Consider the following 16,816-nt stretch of genomic DNA (forward strand, 5'->3'; position numbering starts at 1 on the left):
ATTGCAATGTTGACCTTCCTCAGGAATGTATTCCTAATAGGCTAGTCTGGAATTTTCTGGTGAGAACCAATGAGGTAATCTGTCTCCTGGGCCCTCTCCACCCACCCCTCCTCCCTGCCCCAAAGGGAGCAGAGGTAACCTGCATCATAGACTCTTGCCCTTTCTCCAAAGGAAGGTGACCTGAAACGGCCTTTGTTTTCCACCTTCTGTTGATAGCTCCCTTGCCCCACCCTCCTTCTACCTGTAAAACCTTGCATTTTTGTACAGCCTCTGGAGCATTCTTCTAGTTACCGTGTGAGATTCTGCCCAACTCATGAGTCCTTGAGTAAAGCCAATTGATCTTCAAATTTACGCAGTGAATTTTGTTGTTAGAGGGGAAACAGTCAGCATGGCAGAGAACAGGGCTTCCTTTGTCCCCACGTGCCTTCCAGCTTGCTCACGGCAAGGCAGGGTCGTGGGCCGAGTAGGTGAACTAGGTGGAAGCAGGGGCGCCAGCGCAGGGGACACGGGTTCAGTCTCTGGTCTGGGAAGATCCCACCTGCCGCAGAGCAACTAAGCCCATGAGCCACAACCACTGAGCCTGTGCTCCAGAGCCCGGGAACCGTAACTGCTGAGCCCAGACTGAAACTGCAGAAGTTCACATGCCCTGGAGCCTGTGCACCCCAGTAAGAGAAGCCCATGCATCGTGATGAAGAGTAACCCCCCACTTGCTGCAACTAGAGAAGGCATGAGCAAAGCAACGAAGACTCGGCACAGCCAATAATAAACAAATAATTAATTAGAAAAATAAAGTAGATGGAGGTAAGGTAAATTACTTCCGGGTTGAAGCAAAGAGGAGCTGGGATGTGGGTCTCCGGCCGCCTCTCCCCCTGTGGCAGGGCCCGAGGCAGACTTGTGTTACAGATGGTGCACCCCAGATCTCTGACAGACTCCATGGACTTTTGGCAGAAGAGTGTGTTAAGCCACTGAGATTTCGGGGCGCTTGTTGCCACAGCAGAGCCTACCATCTCCTGACTAATCTGGCTACACACATTCCTGCGATGGAGACTGAAAATGACAGGACCTTGCTGTTTTCCTCTTTCACGTGGGTGGGTATCGGCAAAGTGCCCACTGGCACAGGAGGGGACCTACCATGGGGGCTTCAGAAAATGGATTTCTAGCCTCAGGAAAAGAGATGAGTGAGGAGAAACTGCTTTTTTCCCTTCTTAAAAATTTTTTTAAAAATTAAAATCTAATTGACATAACATTAGTTTCAGCTGTCTAACATAATGATTTGATATAAGAACATATTGCAAAATGATCACTGCATTAAGCCTATTTATATCCATCACCACATATAGCCATGCACTTTTTTTTTCCTTCGTGAGGAGAACTTTTAAGATCTACCCTCTTAGCAACTTTTCAAATATGCAATCTGGTATTATTAATTATGGTCACCATGTTGTATATTGCATCCTTATGGCTTATTTATTTTGTAAATGGATGTTTGTACCTTTCTCTTTTTTTGACAAATACTGTCATATGTGGATATGGTGCTTGGGGCAATGGCAGCCTCCTTGTGACCATGAGGGGAGACATCGCTGGCATTCTAAGGATGGGAGAGCAGAGAATGGAAAACATCTGGGTCCTTAGCAACATCATAAAGCCAATGAACCCCCTGGGCCTCTCTGCCTGTCTGCTTTCGGATTGAGTTGGTTTAGAATGTCTTTTATCATTTTAACTACTTTTCGGGTTCTTCCCCTACTTGCAAAGTATTCTGTCTGTTTAATGTTAGGTAGTACACTAACAATAAGACCATTAACATTATCATTTTTCTAATTATTCAGTTCAGTTCAGTTCAGTTCAGTCGCTCAGTCGTGCCCGACTCTCCGCGACCCCATGAATCACAGCACGCCAGGCCTCCCTGTCCATCACCAACTCCCGGAGTACACTCAAACTCATGTCCACAGAGTCGGTGATACCATCCAGCCACCTCATTCTCTGTCGTCCCCTTCTCCTCCCGCCCCCAACCTTTCCCAGCATCAGAGTTTTTTTCCAGTGAGTCAACTCGTCACATGAGGTGGCCAAAGTATTGCAGTTTCAGCTTTAGCATCAGTCCCTCCAATGAACATCCAGGATTGATCTCCTTTAGAATGGACTGGTTGGATCTCCTTGCAGTATAAGGGACTCTCAAGAGTCTTCTCCAACACCACAGTTCAAAAGCATCGATTCTTCGGCGATCAGCCTTCTTCACAGTCCAACTCTCACATCCATACGTGACCACGGGGAAAACCATTGCCTTGACTAGACGGACCTTGGTTGACAAAGTAATGTCTCTGCTTTTTAATATACTATCAAGGTTAGTCATAACTTTCCTTCCAAGGAGCAAGTGTCTTTTAATTTCATGGCTGCAATCAGCATAGTTTTGTTATTTGTCAAAATGCTAAACTAGAAAAGGGCAGGGCTTTAAGGGCAGGGCACATTTTCCAAATATTATTGTTTTATGAAAGGATTCATCAGATTGAGTTGTTTCAATGAGCAGTAAACTGTGTGCACTTCAGTGATGAATTATAAGGTGAAAGCATTAGAAGCCATCTGTAAAGCGGTTTGATTCTCAAACCCAAGTGAGGTTTAATGACAATAGAATACTTGGGGCTTAGCTCAAGTGTTCAGCAAAAGGCAGCCATTAGTACCGTTATGCTTATGGCAATGGTGCTGTACTTTTTGAACAAAGATTCCCCTGGCAGGAGGATAGGAGATCTGGATCTGTCAGGCTAGGTGTTATATATATAGCAACAACCTGGCAACCTCTGTGGCTTGCAGCAACATCAAAGTTTGTTTCTCACTCGTGCTGCAAGCTCATCTCAGGTCAGCCAAGGCTCTGCTCACATCCTCTGCAGTTCAGAGGCTAATGGAGCCGCCTCTGTCTAGAACATCTTTGGTCTCTCAGCAGAGCGAGGAGAGAGGCCATGAGCCATATGCCCCTTCAAACTTCTGCCTAAAAGGGAGACACATTACTTCTACCATCTCATAATTAAAGCAAGTTGGTGGTTGGGAGTGGGACACCACAAGAGGAAGACAGACTTTGGTGAGCAGTAATATAATCTACCAGAGGCACTAAATGGGAGTGTTTGAGACCTTTAAGTCAGCTCAGTGTCCCTAAAAAGGACAGTGCCTTTCTCAGGCCGCTACCTACATTCCTGGTTTCTCTCTCTAACTGCTGTCCCCTGATATCCATTCTCTTTCGTCTCTCAGAAATAGAATGCCAGATTTTTAGCTGGACTCATGGCTTTCACGTTTTCAAAGTGCATGCGTGCGTGCTCAGTCATGTTTGACTTTTTGCGACCCCAGGGACTGTATCCCGCCAGGCTTCTCTGTCCATGGAATTTTCAAGGCAAGAATACTGGAGTGGATTGCCATTTCTTTCTCCAGGGGATCTTCCCCACTCAGGGATCGAACCTGCATCTCTTGCATTGACAGGCAGATTCTTTAACCACTGTGTCATCTGGGAAGTCCCCAGCTTTCACATTACATCCTCTCTTTCCCAGTCTCCTGGGTAGTTAGGTGTGGCTATGGATCTAGCTCTCCATCCGTGGAAAGTGCACCAAAGTGATATGTGATTCAGATCATTCTTTTAAAAGGAAAGGGCAGGTCCTGCCTCCGCTATCCTTTCCCGCCTCCAGGTGGCTGAACTGTAGCAGAGTCCCAGAGCATCCGTGGACCAGAGTGTCGCTCCAGGGATAATAGATCAACAAGGTGCTAGGAGTCAACCCTGGAGACCTATATCAGAGTCACGTTCCCAGCCTGCACTTTCACCTGTGAGATAAATATATTTCGTTTTTGTCATTATTATTTTGACTTTTAGTTCAGCCGTCTTTCCCATTTCCTACCCAAAACTCTTCCTTTTTTTTCCCCTTGGTAAAACTCAGCTGGCATTAAACAATAAGATGGGGAAAAGCAAGGTTATATTTAGTGAAAAAGACGCCCAGCTGAAGCCAGTTCCCTGATGCTCTTAAGACAGTGCACCAACTCCTTAACTAGCTCACCCAGCCAAGGAGTGTGAGAAAAGCATGCAGCTATTAGACATGACAGCTTCTTGGAGTAAAGATGTACTTTTTAAACTTCACCTTTTTTCACTTTATCCTGCAGGCGTCCTTACTACAGAAACACTTGTCCTGAACGGTGGACTGGGGAAGAAGAAATATGGACAGACAGGTCTCCAAACCATCCCTGAACCCTGTGTCTCGACAGTGAAGGCACAAGGCTGCTTACTCTCCTCTGTCTTTGCAGAGAGTGAGTGAGAGGTGAGTGACTCTCTGTGACCCCGTGGACTGTAGCCTGCCAGGTTCCTCTGTCCATGGGATTTTCCTGGCTAGAATACTACAGTGGGTTGCCATTTCCTCCTCCAGGGGATCTTCCTGGCCCAGGGATTGAACTGGCATTTCCTGCACTGGCAAGAGATTCTTTACCGCTGAGTCACTGCGGAAGCCCTTGGCAGATCATCTAGGCTTCTAGCTTCAGTGTTGACCTTTCCTTTTGTGCTGATGTAGTCTCTCCTATTTGTTAGTATTGTGTCCAGGAGATATATTGACTAGAGTTCACCTCATGTGTCAACTCGTATATTGATAGTGGCTGCACGGTGTCTGTGTTGAGAAGGATTATGTACCCGTCTTAGACTGGGTTCCCTGAAGCAGGGATTCTGATGCTCGGGGCTTACTGAGGGTAGACTCTGGAGAAAGGGAGTGAAGGAAGCCATACAGGATGGGGGAAGGAGCGAGAGAAGAGAGTGGTCTCAGTGCAGCCTGGCTTCAGCCTATCCCAGGGGAGTCCTGGAACAGGAATCACGTCTCAGAGTTGGTCCCACCTTGAGGCAAGAGCCCCCTTCTTTTGTGGCCTCTGATTAGTCAGTTATTGGTTGTAGGCTGCCTTGGGGGAGCTACCTCCCACTTCACTGAGGGTGATTCTCTAGAGATGAGAGCGGCTGTCAACTTCTAGTAGCCGACATTCACAGTGGCTGGGAGATGGATATCTGTAGTCTCTGATGAAGTTTTGGATGGGACACGAACAGCATTTGTTAGTCTGCAGTCACACTCAGGGGACAAGTTTTGTGATCAATTAGTCATATCTTCATGGGTATGGACTCTAGTCTCTGTAGGAATTCATGCTATGAGAAGAGAAAGGGCTGAAATAAGGTTTGCTCTGTCAACATCCCTACTAAGAAGTTTGGTTAGGAAGGGCATGGAAATTATAGAACAAGATCTGTGTTATGGCCCAACTGTTGCCTTAGAAGTGGAGAAGGAAATGGCAACCCACTCCAGTATTCTTGCCTGGGAAATCCCATGGACAGAGGAGCCTGGAGGGCTACAGTCCTTGAGATCATGAAGAGTCAGGCACAATTTTGTGGCTAAAACAACAGCACATTGCCTTATAATTTGAAAGCTGTTGTTGTTCAGTTGCTCAGTCATGTCCAACTCTTTATGACCCCATGGACTGCAGTACGCCAGGCTTCCCTGTCCTTCACCACTGAAAGCTGACATGACCTATTTCCTGAGGACTCAGATGCAGAACCTGATGGTGAAGTTCTTTGGCTGCAAGCAACATAATTCATCCCTGGGTAACTTCAGAGAGTGGCGGGGTAAGGGAACCCAGGTTCCTTCCTCACGGTGTATACATCGCTCAGCAAAGATGGATTCCAGCGTGAAGTCCCCTGGATGGGACTATAGAAAGGAAACTGGGAGACCTCGCAGAATCTAAGAAAGACCATAAGGCTGGGCGGGAATTAGGGCTACCCCAGGAACCCCACAGCAGAATCACACGGACCACTTCCTAGGGTGGTGCCGTAACACTCAACCTCAACCACTCCCGTCTCTAGACTTCTGTTTCTCTTACTCTTTTAAATCAGCTTTTAATTCTAGAATGGTTTCAGATTTTCTGAAAAGTTGAAAGAATGTTAGCAAGATTTCCTGCGCCCAGTTTCTTATTGTTAGCACTGTTAAGATGCATAATCACAGCTACTGAGCTGATATTGACGCCTTCCTGCTAACGAACCTCCATCATTTATTCAGATTTCCTTAGTTTTTACCCAATGCCATTTTCTGTCCCAGGATCCCACCAGGCACCAGATTACTTTCAGTAGTCATGACTCCAGAGGCTCCTCTAAACTATGAGTTTCCAAACTGCCCTTGTTTTTGGATTACTTGGACAGTTCTGAAGAGTGCTGCTCAGGATTAACCCTAACCTTTAACTTTGTGTTTCTTTAAATTTTGGCCCAGTTCGCGTCCAAAATCTTCCTCCTAGGAGAAAATGACTGTTGCCAGGGGCAAAATGGAAGCAGAACAAGGCCACAGGGGATCGTTGTGAATCCCAGCCACTCCAGTTTGGAGCTTATGCTTACAACCTGAGATCAAAGCACGGATCCTTCCCTGCAAGATTAGATGACCTGCGTCACAACTCCCAGCAAAATAATTATGTGTGTCCCAAAATAGAACTGATGGCCACGGTCAAGCAATTACAGAGAAGAAACCTCAGTGATTCTGGCCAGAACCCAACGTGTGCCTGCTACATACTTTATTCTCTGTCCCTAACCTTGAAACGGTAAGGGGCTTCCCTGGTGGCCCAATGGCTAAGACATTGCACTCCCAATGCAGGGGGCTCAGGTTGATCCCTGGTCAGGGAACTAGAGCCCACATGCCACAACTAAGACCCAGCACTGCCAAACAAAACAAACAGAAAAACGAGCCAGTGAGTCTGAAATCCCTCGTCTCCTGCTAGTCATTTTGATTGTACTGTTGCAGGAAGGGGTCCGCTTTCAGGTCCCAAGAGTGGGTTCTTGTCTAACACTTGGACAAATGAATTGTCCAAGGAAACATATGTGTTGACAAAGCAAGAGATGTTATTGGGAAGGGGTGCTTGGGCAGAGAGTGGCAGGGTAAGGGAACCCAGGGCCCTTCCTCATGGTGTATACGTCACTCAGCAAAGATGGATTCCAGTGTGAAGGATTCTGGGAGGTTGGCTGTCTCCTCCCTCCTTCTTTTGGCCCTTCTCAACTTCTCCTGGTTAGTTTTCCCCAGCAGTACCTGGTTCTTCATCAGGACCTCCTGTTGTGAGTCAGCTCTTCTCATCAGATTGGAAAAGAACCTAATGAAGGGAAAGATTGGGGGCAAGAGAAGAAGCGGGCAGCAGAGGATGAGCTGGTTGGATGGCATCATGGACTCAATGGACATGAGTTTGAGCAAGCTCCAGGAGATGGTGAAGGACAGGGAAGCCTGGCGTGCTGCGGTTCATGGAGTTGCAAAGAGTCGGACACGACTGAGCGACTGAACGACAGCAAACCTGTTATGAGACAACTCAGGCAAGCGGTTACCCTTGTGCCTGACTGTGGCAGGCAGTTTTGGTCAATGATTCCCTAAATCATTGCAGAGAACACTTTCCCCCCACCATCAACAAAATAGCAAACCCTCAAACAATAGTTTCTTACAAGATACAATTAGTCTGTTATTTCTTTTGTTTCCCTCTCCCACCCCGGCCCTGAAGATTACAGAATAATTGACGTGCACAGACCTTGAGTTAAAAACAACTCTAGAGGAAAATTCAGAAATTCGATTCTTCTCTAAATAGGTCACTTGCAAAGAAAAGAACTGAAGCGCTTGCTGAACTGAGCTGAACTCTTTGGCGTTCTTGATTCAGGCAGGCCTTTATTTAGAAAACAAAGAATTCATCCAGGAAAACGATTAAATTCTGGCCTATTTAAAACAACCTGTTGCTCTTTTGTAAACTGAGCTATTCTCTGTTTGCACAGGACGTAAATGTTAAGGGGATTTAGACAGTTGCCCCTTTGTGGCTATATTCTGTTTTCAAATTGCTGCGTACGTCAAAGGTAGACAAGATAAAATGATGATCTCCAGCTTTCTGATGATTCATTGCTCTAAATTCTAGTCAATACTCTGCAGAGAGGAGAAAGGAAAGACAAATTTTAAGGCCACCACTTTTTTGTTTGTTCTGGTAACAACTTTATTGAGATATAATTCATGTACCATAGAATTTACCCATTTTAAGTGTATGATTCAATGGTTTTTACTCCATTCACAGAGTTTTGAAACCATCACCACAACCAATTTTATTATTTTTTTAATTTTTAAGTTTTTGGCCACTGCATGTGCCTTGTTAGTCTCTCAGGCATGTCTGACTCTTTGCAACCCTATGGACTATAGCCTGCTAAGTTCCTCTGTCCATGGAATTCTCCAGGCAAGAATACTGGAGTGGGTAGCCATTCCTTTCTCCAGGAGATCTTAAACCCAGTTCTCTTGCATTGCAAGCAGATTCTTTACTTTCTGAGCTTTACAGGGAAGCTAAAAAAAAAAAAAAAAAATCACTGAGGATGGTGACTGCAGCCATGAAATTAAAAGATGCTTGCTCCTTGGAAGAAAAGCTATGACAAACCTAGACAGCATATTTGAAAGCAGAGACTTTGCCAGCAAAGTTCCGTGTAGTCAAATCTATGATATTTCCAATAGTCATGTACGCTTGTGAGACCTGAACCATAAAGAAGGCTGACTGAGAAGACTCTGAGAGTCCCTTGGACTGCAAGGAGATCAAACCAGTCAATCCTAAAGGAGATCAACCCTGAATATTCATTGGAATGATTGATGCTAAAGCTCCAATACTTTGGCCACCTGATGCGAAGAGCTGACTCTTTGGAAAATACCCTGATGCTGGGAAAGAGTGAAGGCAACAGGAGGGGTCACAGAGGATGAGATGGTTGGATGGCATCATCGGCTCAATGAATTTGAGAAAACTCTGGGAGATACTGAGGGACAGAGGAGCCTGGTATGCTGCAGTCCATGGGGTCACAAAAAGTTGGACACGATGACTTAATGACTGAATAACAACATATACCACGTTTTATTTATCCATTTATCTCTTGTTGAACATTTGAGTTATTTCCTTTTTTTTTTTTGGCTATTGTGAGTAGGCTCCTAGGATTACTATTTGAACATGTTTCTGAGTGAACTTCCCCCCCCCCCCCTTAGATATATACCTAAGGGTTGAATAGCTGTCTTCCTTGGTGGCTCAGATGGTAAAGCATCTGACTACAATGCGGGAGACCTGGGTTCGATCCCTGGGTTGGGAAGACCCCCCTGCCCCCAGAGAAGGAAATGGCAACCTACTCCAGCATTCTTGCTTGGAGAATTCCACGGATGGAGGTAGATCATAGGCTAAACTGAATCTTTTAAATAATATAATGTGCCAACTCTGGGAAGCAGATTCTTTCCCTCTATAAGGTTTGTTTTTGTTGTTTGTTTGGTGAATTTTCTGAATTAATTCTGTAAAGTCTATGTTCTTTGTCATGGGTGGCCATGAAATCTCTGCTCATTTACCTTGCTGCTGCTGCTGCTGAGTCACTTCAGTCGTGTCCGATTCTGTGTGACCCCTTAGACGGAAGCCTACCAGGCTCCCCCATCCCTGGGATTCTCCAGGCAAGAACACTGGAGTGGGTTGCCATTTCCTTCTCCAATGTGTGAAAGTGAAAAGTGAAAGTGAAGTCGCTCAGTCGTGTCCGACCCTTAGCGATCCCACGGACTGCAGCCTACCAGGCTCCTCTGTCCATGGGATTTTCTAGGCAAGAGTACTGGAGTGGCTTGCCATTGCCTTCTCCGGCTCATTTACCTTCAGTCAGTTCAGTTCAGTCGCTCAGTCGTGTCCGACTCTCCGCGACCCCATGAATCACAGCACGCCAGGCCTCCCTGTCCATCACCAACTCCCGGAGTTCACTCAAACTCATGTCCACAGAGTCGGTGATGCCATCCAGCCATCTCATTCTCCGTCGTCCCCTTCTCCTCCCGCCCCCAACCTTTCCCAGCATCAGAGTCTTCTCCAGTGAGTCAACTCGTCGCATGAGGTGGCCAAAGTATTGCAGTTTCAGCTTTAGCATCAGTCCCTCCAATGAACATCCAGGATTGATCTCCTTTAGAATGGACTGGTTGGGTCTCCTTGCAGTATAAGGGACTCTCAAGAGTCTTCTCCAACACCACAGTTCAAAAGCATCGATTCTACGGCGATCAGCTTTCTTCACAGTCCAACTCTCACATCCATACATGACCACGGGAAAAACCATAGCCTTGACTAGACGGACCTTGGTTGGCAAAGTAATGTCTCTGCTTTTTAATATACTATCAAGGTTGGTCATAACTTTCCTTCCAAGGAGTAAGCGTCTTTTAATTTCATGGCTGCAATCAGCATCTGCGGTGATTTTGGAGCCCAAAAAAACAAAGTCTGACACTGTTTCCACTGTTTTTCCATCTATTTCCCATGAAGTGATGGGACCAGATGCCATGATCTTTGTTTTCTGAATGTTGAGCTTCAAGCCAACCTGTTCACTCTCCTCTTTCACTTTCATCAAGAGGCCTTTGAGTTCCTCTTCACTTTCTGCCATAAGGGTGGTGTCAACCTTAGCAGTATCCTAATGATTGAACAGAGGTTCCTTAAATGCCCAGAACCAATAAGTCTCTAAATTTGTGAGGGGCTCTGTGTGTGTGTGTGTTGGAGGGTGTATCTTCAACACTCAGGCAAATAGTTTACAACTTTGCCTTAGCATTTATTTCCTGCTTGCAGAGGTCAGTCCAAGTTGAGAGTTTGAGACCTTTTCAGGTGTCACCTGACCGTGACACAGCTCTGGGCACACTCACAGTCCTGCCTGTGTGTGGCTCTCTAGAGCCAGGAATGTGTCAGATTTTTGCAAAGCGCCGTCTGAATAACTCATTCTCCTGCCTTTCCTTTTAAGCTTTTTGATTGGATTGTTGTTTGCCCCTACTGTCTCTGGCAGCCATGCTCTTAAACAGCTGTCTCTGATTATTTTTGATAAATGTCTTGAAGAAAAAACAAAACCTGTTTGCATTTGGAGAGTTATGTCAAACAAAGATGGTCTTGTTAGTAAGTCTGAAAACACTAGGTGAGATTTCAGGGGCTCTGAGGAGTGCCCCAACCTTTCCCAGCAAAAGACTCTGATGCCGGGAAAGGTTGGGGGTGGGAGGAGAAGGGGACGACAGAGAATGAGATGGCTGGATGGCATCACCGACTCTATGGACATGAGTTTGGGTGAACTCCGGGAGTTGGTGATGGACAGGGAGGCCTGGCGTGCTGTGATTCATGGGGTCGCGGAGAGTCAGACACGACTGAGCGACTGAACTGAACTGAACTGAACTGAGGAGTGCCACTGCTTTGTGTCTCAGAGCAAAGAGAATTCAGCAAGAGGCAAAGTGATAGACAAGAGGCGATTTATTAGAACTGTGAAGGAAAAGTGGGGAGAGGGAAAAGGCCACCTTCTTTCTCATTCTTGAGTAGATGTCAGGCTTCCATCCTCGGCTCCTCCTCCACATCAGGTGGGGGAGTTTTCTTCTCCCTACATGGTAAAGCCGGGATTGTCATGGCCCATGGAAATGAGCAAAAAGGCAGTAACCTATGCTGTAAAGGGTAAGCCATCTCAGGTTTTAGTATGATGTCACCTTGTCCTTATATTTTTGTTTTTAGTGCATGCAGAGGAGCATGCTAGGAATCGTTAACTTACTGAGCTCATTGGGCAGGATATGTGTCTCATGACATTGTTTTTATTGTTTGAGGGCATGTTTCATGCTTCTATTGCATGGTTTTGTTACTAAGCAAGCCTGCTTGGCTTTATGGTTAAATAAACCTGCTTTTTTGAGTGATCATTAACCTACAGAGGTCTCCCATACGTTTTTCTTTACTTACCATCCCCTCGTGGGATTAACTATTTACTTACTTTATCTCTTTCATGTGTCCCTATCAAGTTCTTCCGGAGCCACCAGACTGGTCAAATAATGATAGTTCTCTAGAAATGGGGCTTTGAAGGAGTTCCAACCCTGCTGATTTTCACTGTGACTGTGAGCTAGTGGGTTTCATGAGTGGATGGGACTAGAGCAAGTTAAAGTGCTACAAAGCTCTCTGTTCTGACCAAGACTCAGCCATTTTTTCTTTATAAATACACCTGGATTGCTGCTAGACTTTGACTAATTTTTATGTTTTTGAAACATTTGATTCTGACAATTTTTGCCAGTGTTTTTATGGAGAGGTGTTATTTCAGAGATTCTTGGGCCACTTTTTTTTTTTTTTTTTTTGCTGTACCATGAGACTTGTGGACTCTTGCTTCCCCAACCAAGGATCAAACCCAGGCCCTGGCAGTGAAAGCACCAAGTTCTAACCACTGAACCACCAAGGAATTCCCACTGATTCATCATTTTTGCTGACATCCACACAGTGATTTTTTAAAATTAGTTTATTTATTTTAATTATAGCCTAATTACTTTACAGTATTGTGGTGGGTTTTGCCATACATTGACATGAATCAGCCATGGGTGTACATGTGTCCCACCATCCTGAACCCCCTCCACCTCCCTCTCTACCCCATCCCTCTGGGTTGTCCTAGAGCACCAGCTTTGAGTGCCCTACTTCATGCATCGAACTTGTGCTAGTCATCTAGTTTACATATGGTAATATACATGTTTCAACGCTATTCTCTCATATTGTCCCACACTGGCCTTTTCCCACAGAGTCCAAAAGTCGGTTCTTTACATCTGTGTCTCTTTTGCTGTCTTGCATATAGGGTCATAGTTATCATCTTTCTAAATTCCATATATATACATATTAATATACTGTATTGGTGTTTCTCTTTCTGGCTTACATCACCGTGTATAATAGGCTCCAGTTTCATCCACCTCATTAGAATGGTCTCAAATGCATTCTTTTTTTATAGCTGCGTAATATTCCATTGTGTATATGTACCACAACTTTCTTATCCATTCATCTGCTGATGGACATCTAGGTTGCTTCCATGTCCTTACTAAACAGTTCTGCAATGAACATTGGGGTACACGTGTCTCTTTCAATTCTGGTTTCCTCGGTGTCTATGCTTAGCAGTGGGATTGCTGGGTCGTATGGCAATTCTATTTCCAGTTTTTTAAGGAATCTCCACAGTGTTCTCCACAGTGGCTGGACTAATTTGCATTCCTACCAACAGTGTAAGCGGGTGCCCTTTTTTCCACACCCTCTCCAGCATTTATTCTTTGTAGACTTTTTGATGGCAGCCATTCTCATCAGTGTGAGATGGTGTCTCACTGTGGTTTTGATTTGCATTTCTCTGATAATGAGTGATATTGAGCATCTTTTCATGTGTTTGTTAACCATCTGTATGTCTTCTTTGTAGAAATGTCTGTTTAGTTCTTTGGCCCATTTTTTGATTGGTTTGTTCATTTTTCTGGTATTGAGATGCATGAGCTGCTTATATATTTTGGAGATTAATTCTTTGTCAGTTGCTTCATTTGCTGTTATTTTCTCCCATTCTGAAGGCTGCCTTTTCACCTTGCTTATAGTTTCCTTGCTGTGCAGAAGCTTTAAGTTTAATCAGGTCCCACTTGTTTATTTTTGCTTTTATTTCCATTACTCTGGAGCCACACAGTGATTTTTTGGTGATGGCACTGTAAAGTTTTGGAAATTCCTTAGAATTTTAGATTTCTTATTATAGTCTGAACTTTGAAATCCTATCTTGCTATCTCTTTATTCACCTAGAGTTTCAAATGGTCTTCCCAGGTGGTAAAAAAAAAAAATCCGCCGGCCTATGCAGGATACACAAGAGACGTGGGTTCGATCCCTAGGTTTAGAAGATCTTGTGGGGTAGGAAATGGCAACCTGTTCCAGTATTCTTGCCTGGAAAATTCCACAGACAGAGAAACCTGGTGGCCTACAGTCCATGAGGCTGCAAGGAGTCAGACACAACTGAGTACCTGAGCTCAGAGTCTCAGATACATGGGAACACCCACATCACACAACATAGACTGTGCCTGTCCACTTTTGGTTCAGATATCGAAATCACTCTAATCGTGAAAAAAAAATCATCACATGCCAGGGGAATAGGTGACCGACTAATGGTTAATCAGAATAATCCAGGAATGTGAAAGTCGCTCAGTCGTGTCCAACTTTTTGTGACCCCGTGGACTGTACAGTTCATGGAATTCTCCAGGTCAGAATACTGGAGTGGGTAGCCTATCCCTTCTCCAGGGGATCTTCCCAACTCAGGGATCGAACCCAGATCTCCCGCATTGTGGGCAGATTCTTTACCAGCTGAGCCACCAGGGAAGCCCAAGAATACTGGAGTGGGTAATACTGGAGTGGAGAAGGGCCTGTCCTTCTAGGGCCTGTTCTATTTCTGGGATCTTCCTGACGCAGGAATCGAACCAGGGTCTCCTGCATTGCAGGCGGATTCTTTACCAACTGAGCTATCAGGGAAGATGTATAGTCCAGGAGGCTCTTTTTAATCCTCTCCAGGACAAAGAGCAAAGGAGAAAGTCAGCCGTTTACGTCCCAACAAAAAGAAGACACCTGAATTCAGCCAGCCTGTGCCTTCCCTCTAGAGCTAGGGTGACATGTCCTGCCTTACCCTGGCCTCCTTTAAATCCTGAATTATTCTCTGCTGCTGCTGCTGTCGCTTCAGTTGTGTCCGACTCTGTGCGACCTCATAGACAGCAGCCCACCAGGCTCCTCTGTCCCTGGGATAAGGCAAGAACACTGGAGTGGGTTGCCATTTCCTTCTCCAATGCATAAACGTGAAAAATGAAAGTGAAGTCGTTTAGTCGTGTCCGACTCTTAGCGACCCCATGGACTGCAGCCTACCAGTCTCCTCCGTCCATGGGATTTTCCAGGCAAGAGTACTGGAGTGGGGTGCCATTAACATTATTAGTACATGGCCCAACCCTGCACCCAGCTCACACCCCCACCCTTGCCTCTTGGCCTATCAGGGTCCCATTTCCTGGGAAATCAGCCTTGCAGGGAAGCCACCATCTTTCCTGTTTAGGGGAAGCTAGTGAAAAAGCTTTTAACAGTCAGGCCAGGGTCAGTGAGACTTCCCAAATGTTGCCCCACGATGCCCGCTCTCTGTCAGTTTGGGTGGAAAAATGATTCAGCCCAGGCACAGTGAGTGCAGGGGCAGAGCCGGAGGGTCAGTGAGCAAGCCTGGAGACCAGACTGCTGACTGGCCCTGCCTGTGACCCTGATTTGCAATGTCCCCTTCAGAGGCTTTCAAATCACATTAGGCTCTGGCTGTCGCTGATGTGATGAGCCATGTCAGAATGGCCAAGAGCTCTTCCGCTTGGCCTCACCAGGTGGCCTGAGCCCCTTGGGAGGCAACATTTGCAGCCTCCAGGCACTGCTTGGCCCCCTTTACTGCCCCCAATGGCCCTACCTGCCTCCCCCAGCTGCCTTTCCTCCTACAGGGTCCCAGGTTATCCCCCTTCGGCACCTTGGACTCAGCTACCAGACACAGGCTGGCCCACTGTGCTCTGGCAGGACTGGATTTTGTCCAGCCAGTAGTCTCAACCCTTGGCCTCCCATCAGAATCACCTGGGAAACTTTAAGAAGGATCGGGACCTGGATCCTACTCTAGGCCAGTTGAATCTGAGACTCTGGGAAGGGCCTATGATTTTTCCATGAGGAGACTGAGGCCATGAGCAGGTGAGTGACTTCCCGATTTTGCACACCTGGGGAGTGGACTGGACTGCAGGATCCTGACGCTCAGCCCTCGGCTCCCTGGACTGTTACTAATATTGCTGATGTCTCTACGAATATTTTTGAATCCAAGTTTCCTTATCTGGGGCTTCCCTGGTGGCTCAGATGGTAAAGCGTCTGCCTGCAATGCAGGAGACCTGGGTTTGATCCCTGGGTCAGGAAGATGCCCTGGAGAAGGAAATGGCAACCCACTCCAGTATTCTTGCCTGGAAAATTCCATGGACGGAGGAGCCTGGTAGGCTATAGTCCATGGGGTCACAAAGAGTCGGACACGATTGAGCAACTTCACTTTCTTTCTTTCCTTATCTAGAATTCTCAGACTGTTAAGACTTTTATTCCTAGAGATGGTGATTGGGGTTCATGTGTTTCTTTTCAGGATTTTTTTTCCCCAGAAACATTTTATTTATTTCTTTGTTTTTTTAGCTTTTTATTTTATATTGGTGTATAGCTGATTAACAATGTTGTGATAGTTTCAGGTGGACAGTAAAGGGACTCAGCCATACATACACATGTGTCCATTCTCCCCCAAACTCCCCTCCCATCCAGGCTGCCACACAACACTGAGGAGAGTTCTGTGTGCTACACAGTAGGATCTTTTTAGGATTTTTTTTTAAGTTTAATAAAAATTATGCCTTAGTCTGTGATTAGGATACATGGGCTACTGCTTAGTAAGTATAAATTGTTTTGGAAGACCAAAAACCTTTAAAACCTTAGAGCTCATAGAAGAAAACAAGAGTCACTGGTCAACCTTTTGTTTAAAAAAAATATATTGGGGAGATGTGGCATGACATCTTCTTAAAAAGGACCCTTGTGACCTTGTCTAAATCCATCTCTCTTACCCTCTAAGGTTCTAGCTGATGGATCTGACATTGTCAGAAGTGTCAGTGGATTGAATGCAAGGCATGGGTAAAGCTTCACCAGCTGCCAAGAAGTGGAGCTCTCAGTGAACAGGCAGGGGAATGGGGCAGAATTTCATGTCTCATTCCAGGGTGGAGGCTTCCAGGCCTTTAAGGTGGACCCAACTGCTATGCTCGTGGGAGAGGAAAAGTGGAGGAGTGAAGGGTCAAGAGCACGGGTGGCCCAGAGAGTGAGTGCGGCCGGCCTTTCATGCAGTGATCCTCCCACTGATGACCTCTTCCTGGAGGAGAAGAGAAAAGGAAGGAAACAAACAGGAGTGTTTCCTTCTCGGCTCCCTCTGGTAGGCTGAATAATGGCCCCCCAGTCCATCCATGTCCTAATCCCCAGGATCTGTTAATTGTCCTAGCTT

Source organism: Moschus berezovskii, chromosome 1 (assembly GCF_049115385.1).
Source record: "Moschus berezovskii isolate FMDL1 chromosome 1, NW_MosBer_1.0, whole genome shotgun sequence".
Lineage (NCBI taxonomy): Eukaryota > Metazoa > Chordata > Mammalia > Artiodactyla > Moschidae > Moschus > Moschus berezovskii.